This window comes from Somniosus microcephalus, unplaced genomic scaffold, assembly GCF_052327205.1.
Source record: "Somniosus microcephalus isolate GS21.2 unplaced genomic scaffold, FLI_Smic_1.0 scaffold208, whole genome shotgun sequence".
Lineage (NCBI taxonomy): Eukaryota > Metazoa > Chordata > Chondrichthyes > Squaliformes > Somniosidae > Somniosus > Somniosus microcephalus.
The window spans coordinates 10,001-16,815 of record NW_028225395.1 but is presented as its reverse complement, the minus strand read 5'-3'; the positions used below and the strand labels follow the sequence as shown (position 1 = coordinate 16,815).

At 54.1% G+C, this 6,815-nt stretch overlaps 1 protein-coding gene across 1 annotated transcript in view; it reads left to right on the top strand.

Moving 5' to 3' along the window:
• Window positions 1-3,302: 3,302 nt before the first annotated feature.
• LOC147082058 (uncharacterized) overlaps window positions 3,303-6,815 on the top strand; it is a gene marked incomplete at its 3' end in the record, with an annotated part of 4,653 nt that continues 1,140 nt past the window's right edge. Inside the window, exons 1-2 of the mRNA XM_085980497.1 lie at window positions 3,303-3,520; window positions 3,680-6,815. The exon at window positions 3,680-6,815 is cut by the window's right edge and continues 1,140 nt beyond it. The remainder of the gene's footprint in view (window positions 3,521-3,679) is intronic.

Below are 6,815 nucleotides of genomic sequence, written 5' to 3'. Positions count from 1 at the left end.
CCCATCAAACACTCGCAGGGCAGGTACAGCACGGGTTAGATACAGAGTAAAGCTCCTTCGACACTGTCCCATCAAACACTCCCACGGCAGGTACAGCACAGGTTAGATACAGAGTAAAGCTCCCTCTACAGTGTCCCATCAAACACTTCCAGGGCCGGTACAGCACGGGTTAGATACAGAGTAATGGTCCCTCTACACTGTCCCATCAAACACTCCCAGGGCAGGTACAGCACAGGGTCAGATACAGAGTAAAGCTCCCTCTGCACTGTCCCATCAAACACTCCCAGGGCAGGGACAGCACGGGTTAGATAGAGAGTAAAGCTCCTTCGACAGTGTCCCATCAATCACTCCTAGGACAGGTACAGCACGGGTTAGATACAGAGTAAAGCTCCCTCTACACTGTCCCATCAAACACTCCCAGGGCCGGTACAGCACGGGTTAGATATAGAGTAAAGCTCCCTCTAAACTGTCCCATCAAACACTCCCAGGGCAGGTACAGCACGGTTTGATTCAGAGTAAATCTCCCTCTACACTGTCCCATCAAACACTCCCAGGGCAGGTACAGCACGGGTTAGATACTGAGTAAAGCTCCCTCTACACTGTCCCATCAAACACTCCCAGGGCAGGTACAGCACAGGGTTAGATACTGAGTAAAGCTCCCTCTACCCTGTCCCATCAAACACTCCCACGGCAGGTACAGCGCGGGTTAGATACAGAGTAAAGCTCCCTCTACACTGTCCCATCAAACACTCCCAGGGCAGGTACAACACGGGTTCGATACAGAGTAAAGCTCCCTCTGCACTGTCCCATCAAACACTCCCAGGGCAGGTACAGCACAGGGTTAGATACAGAGTAAAGCTCCCTCTACACTGTCCCATCAAACACTCCCAGGGCAGGTACAGCACGGGTTAGATGCAGAGTAAAGCTCCCTCTGCACTGTCCCATCAAACACTCCCAGGCCAGGTACAGCACGGGTTAGATGCAGAGTAAAGCTCCCTCTGCACTGTCCCATCAAACACTCCCAGGCCAGGTACAGCACGGGATAGATACAGAGTAAATCTCCCTCTACACTGTCCCATCAACCACTCCCAGGGCAGGTACAGCACGGGTTAGATACAGAGTAAAGCTCCCTCTACACTGTCCCATCAAACACTCCCAGGGCAGGTACAGCACAGGTTAGATACAGAGTAAAGCTCCCTCTGCACTGTCCCATCAAACACTCCCAGGGCAGGTACAGCACGGGTTAGATACAGAGTAAAGCTCCCTCTACACTGTCCCATCAAACACTCCCAGGGCAGGTACAGCACGGGTTAGATACAGAGTTAAGCTTCCTCTACACTGTCCCATCAAGCACTCCCAGGGCAGGTACAGCACAGGTTAGATACAGAGTAAAGCTCACTAACTGACGGCTCTCATCCCTGGAACCATTCTTGTACATCCTTTCTGCACCCTCTCTAAGGCCTTCACATCCTTCCTAAAGTGCGGTGCCCAGAATTGGACACAATACTCCAGTGGAGGCCGAGCCAGTGTACACCGATTCGCCTCTGACCACTCCCAGCGACTCTACTTTGCATCCCCCCGATATGTCCCATTCTTGTGCCCCGTGACATCATCATTAGAAATCTAAATGCATCCACAGCCCCCCCACCTGCTGGTCGGGTTACCAAGAGCTCCTGTCTATCTTCCTCCCAGTTAATCAGATTGAGACTGCTGACTTCCTTCTGCGCATGCCAGGGCACCATTCTAAACCTGATGTCTTCAATGTCTGATTCAACACTGTCAATCAAGTCCTGAGCCAGCATGTCACATGCTCGCCCCTTGGACTGTAAATCACTCGCCTTTATTACGGCTTTCCCTAGGACCTCTTTGCCTCTCTGTAACCCGGTTCCCTGCACTTCTACTGCCGTAAGCGCAAACATATTCCCTGAGCTGTGAACCGCAGGCCCTTGGCACTTTCCTGCGCCACCCAGGAGGCATAGCTTGAAGGGATAATTACAGTCCTAGCCCTTTTGGGCTATTCCAGATCAGGCGTATTCCCCAGATGTTCACCCGCAACTTAAGTTAGAGATAGCCGAATTCCATAAGATGCTTAAATGGGTCTAAAGGTTCAGGCTATCTCTCCCTAAAGGAAAGGACCACCTAAAGATGTTACCGTCCTCCGGATAGTACTTTTAATAAGTTGAACTAGACTGTAACCTTCCAGATATTATGAGGGTCCGGAATACCCCCCAGAATTCTGCAACTCCTTACAAAAGAATGTACAGAATTTGTGGGTTCTATACAGAATTACTCTGAGACAATTCTAGAAATATAGGCCTAGAAATTCAGTATAGCCACGTTTGGGGCGTTACAGCCGGGCGTTCGCTAAATTTAGCGCCCGGCGCAACTTAGCGCCACCTTCGCCGATATTCAGTTGCATCGCCCCAAGAGGTTGCTGCTGCGCTAAAGCAGGCGATGCACGACTATCATAAGGCGCTAAGCCGGCGTGCCGAGGCGCTACCACCAAGGGCGGGCGCAGCGCAGGTGCGGTGAGTTGCTGATTGAAGGCAGACACGCTGGCGCCGGTCAGCTCTTAAAGGGGGAGGGTGGACTTGTTTGGCTGCCACGCCCTGCACACTGCAGCCCTGAATCAAGCCCTGAACATAGCTGCTTCAACATTTCAACGTCCACGACTATGGAGAAGGCTAGGGAGCGAGCGCAGCACTTCAGCGAGGGTGCCCTGAGGCTACTGGTTGGCGCAGTGGAGCGCAGGCGACTTGTCCTCTTCCCTGATAGTGGCAGGAGGCCGCTGCCCAGCGAGTATAGAAAAGCCGGGAGGGAGGTGGCAAACAGGGTGACCTCCAACAGCATGGTTGCCAGGGCTCCTGTGCAATCCAGAAAAAGTTCAACGACCTCACTCTGGTTGTCAGGGTGAGTACCCTTTCCAGTATCCTCCTCATCCCTGCATGTGCACCTCACTTTATGGCCAAAGGGACCTGAAAGCCCCAATGCCCAGCCCTCATCCAACAGCTATGGGACTCTCATGAAAATCACTTGCACATTCAGCACATTACACACTGTCGGGGCTATTCCACCATGGGAGGCAGTGCAGGCAAGATCAGGGCTTGACACTGTCAGGGCTATTCCACCATGGGAGTCAGTGCAGGCAAGATCAGGGCTTGACACTGTCAGGGCTATTCCACCATGGGAGGCAGTGCAGGCAAGATCAGAGCTTGACACTGTCAGGGCTATTCCACCATGGGAGGCAGTGCAGGCTAGATGAGGGCTTGACACTGTCAGGGCTATTCCACCATGGGAGGCAGTGCAGGCAAGATCAGGGCTTGACACTGTACTTAGAGGCCGTCCTTTCTCTTGCAGGGCAAGCTGGCCCACAATCGCAGGCAGCAGCGACGGACCGGAAGAGGCCATCCTGACCTGAAAGAGCTCAGCGACCTGGAGCAGCATGTGGAGCGCATTATGGCAGGCCGGCTGATTGGCCCCGTCGCCAGTGGAGATGCCGACCCTGTTCTGCACAGCAATGGTAAGGTCATCACCTTTTTGACCTCTCTCTTTCCACTTGTGCCTCACACCAGCATCCTTTGCTACTATCGAACCAATGCAGTGCATAGCAGCACTCATGCCTCCCTCGCTGCCGCCCTCTCCTCACTCTAAAGCAACTCTTGTGCCTCCCTGCTTTCAGATGCTGAATCACCAGGTGAGGAGGCGGGCCCTCAAGCTGCCACTGTCAGTGATTCTGAATTCGAGGAGGAGGAAGAGGAAGCCCATCAGTGCCACCCTCAGCCGAGGCAGCCCATGGCCATGATGGGGACACGTCTCCCCTGGAGGGGAGCAGGGGGGGAAGGGTCTGAGGAGAGTGAAGCTCCGGGGCCCAGCGGGCTGCAGCAATGCGGGAGGGGTGGGGAAGCTCGTCGGCCTTCTCCCCGGAGGATGAGTGCGGTCTCCAGTCCTGCTACGGTGAGCGCAGAGGAGGTGTGGCTCCTTGGCGAAATGGGCGCCCAGGCTGAGCACAGGCACACTGAGCTCATGGCTGCAGTGGCAAGGATGCCTGACTCCATAGAGTCACTGGCAAGGAGTGCTCAGGAATTTGGGGCAGCACAGGCCAGGAGTCTGCAAGAATTCAGTGCAGCACAGGCAAGGAGTCTGCAGGACTTCGCGGCAGCACAGGCGGCTTCCAGCCAAGTGCTCAGTCGTGCATTCACTGGCTGGTCTGATGCAGACACAGATCAGGGCCACAAGGGCACTAACTGCTGCCACCCTTGCTGGATCGGCCAGGCATCGCCGGGTCCCTCGCCGCACCGCAGCAGTCTGTGCTTCAGCAGATTGCTGCACATGCTGCAGTGCTGGCCCGTGCGAGTGCCAGTGTATCAGCCGACCAGGGAGTGCCTGTGCTCTGTCAGGTTGGCAGCATTCCTGCAGCCAACACTGTCACTCCTCCACTGCAGCTGCCACCACCCGTAGGACAGACTACTGCCACCCAAGCAGAGTTGGAGCAGTCAGCAGCCGGGCCCTCCAGGCCCAGAGCTGGTCCAGGCCGTCCCCCAAGGGCATCTGCCATCTCACTATCTGACTCTCAGCAGCCTTCCCCAGCCTTGCTGCAGCCACTGGGGTCCCATTGAGGAGGAGCTGCAGGGCGGGAAAGGGCCACTCGCGGAAGCGAGGTGGGTCACCCTCGCAGGGGAAAAAGTAGAAGGTGTGGCCAAATGTTTTTTTTATATATGAAGGCCGAGAAGGTTTTTTTTAATATATGAAGGCCGAGAAGGTTTTTTTATATATGAAGGCCGAGAAGGTTTGTTTTTTATAAAGGCTGAGACTGTTGTGTTTGTTTTTTATGAAGGCCGAGACTGTTGTGTTTGTTTTTTATGAAGGCTGAGACTGTAGTGTTTGTTTTTTGTATGAAGGCCGAAGATCATGGTCATTTTTGTTTAACTGTTTTTTTCATTTTCTGAAGGTTGTGAGAGCCAGCTATGTCTCTGACTGTTTGTTTTTTGGGGGGTTTATCTGAATTAGTTTGTCATGCGGGAAGGGCACAGAGTTTGCACAGTAAAAAGTTTTATTTAATCACATTGTCCATGTTTGCAGTTTGAACTATTTGTTGCCTTGACCGGCTGAGGGCTTGCGGAGCGGCTCCATTCATGTTCTTTCATTGGCACAAGCCATTCCCTGAGAGGGGGCCTAGAACTGAGTTGCAATAAGCTGCCGACGGACAGCCCTTGCACTTTGTGCCTCCCTCCCATCTTGGTGCTCCTCATCATCCTCCTCCTCCTCCTCTGGTGGTCCTCCAATGTCTGCTGGCAGTGGCTGAGTCCTGAGGATAGCCAGGTTGTGCAGCATGCAGCACACTACAATGAAATGGGAGACTCGCTCAGGGCTCCTCCGGAACGATCCAGACAGCGGAACCGTTGCTTGAGCACGCCGATTGTGTGCTCAATGATGTTCCTGGTAGCTTGATGGCTGTCATTATCGCTCTTCAGCAGGGGTGCTGGGTGCACGGAGCGGGGTCATCAGCCAGGTGCACAAAGGATAGCCTTTGTCCCCGAGAAGCTATCCTCATGGGTGAGCCTGGGCTTCGAAAATGTCTGCCACAGAAGTCTGGCGCAGGATGAAGGCATCGTGGCTGCTGCCTGGAAAGCGGGCATTGACAGCTAGTATGAGCTGCCTGTGGTCATACACCAACTGGACGTTGAGTGACTGGTAGCCCTTCCGGTTGCGGTAATCCTCGGCATTCTGTAGAGGTGCCCGCAAAGCCACATGCGTGCAGTCAATGGCGCCCTGGGCCATGGGGAAGCCCGCTATTCCTCCAAATCCCATTGCACGCTCTTGCTGCTTGTCCAGGGTCATGGGGAAGGAGATGTACTGACGTCTCCTTCTGAAAAGGGCATTGGTCACCTGGCAGATGCAGCAATGTACTGCGAACTGGGAGATGTTGGCAATGTCCCCAGTAGCGGATTGGAAGGAGCCGGTGGCATAGAAGTTGAGAGCCACTGTCACCTTCACTGCCACCGACAGAGACATCCTACTCCTCAGCTGTGGCTGCAGATCTCTGCGAAGCAAGTGGCAGATCTCAGTGACCACCTCCCTTCTGAATTGCAGCCTCCGAACACAGTGCTCCTCAGACATGTTCAGATATGAGAACTGCTGGCGGTATACCCTGGGTGGGTAAGGCCTCCTGTGCTGATGCCTGTTGGCCCTTCTCCATCTGGCCATGACTGGCACTCTCTCACGGCGTCTCTGAGCCCTTTGAATGCAATGCAGTAAGCCAACGTTTCCACCCATTGCAGCCCCCATTATATGTGGCGACTCAAGGCTATGGCACTGAAAGTTAAATCCAACTGCAAAGCTCTGGCCTGAAGCCAGAAGTACCTGTGCGAGTGCTGAGTCAAACCAGACTTTTCAAGGGTGCAGGGCATCATTGACTGCACACATGTGGCCCTTAGGGCACCCCATCGCAATCCAGGAGTTTTTGTCAACCGCAAGGGCTTCCACTCCCTTAACGTTCAGCTGGTGTGTGACCACAAGAAGGAGATTTTGCATGTTTGTGCCAAGTACCCCGGCAGCTGCCATGACTCCCTCATACTGCGCCAGTCTACTGTGCCTCCGCTATTCAGGCCGCCAGACGAACTTCAGGGATGGCTACTTGGAGACAAGGGCTAGCCCCTGAGGACGTGGCTAATGATGCCGTTGAGGAGACCAACCAACGAAGCTGAGGAGCGCTACAACTCCAGCCACACTTCCACCAGATGCATTATTGAGCAAACCATCGGATTGCTGAAGATGCGCTTCAGATGCCTGGATAGATCAGGTGGAGCCCTACAGTA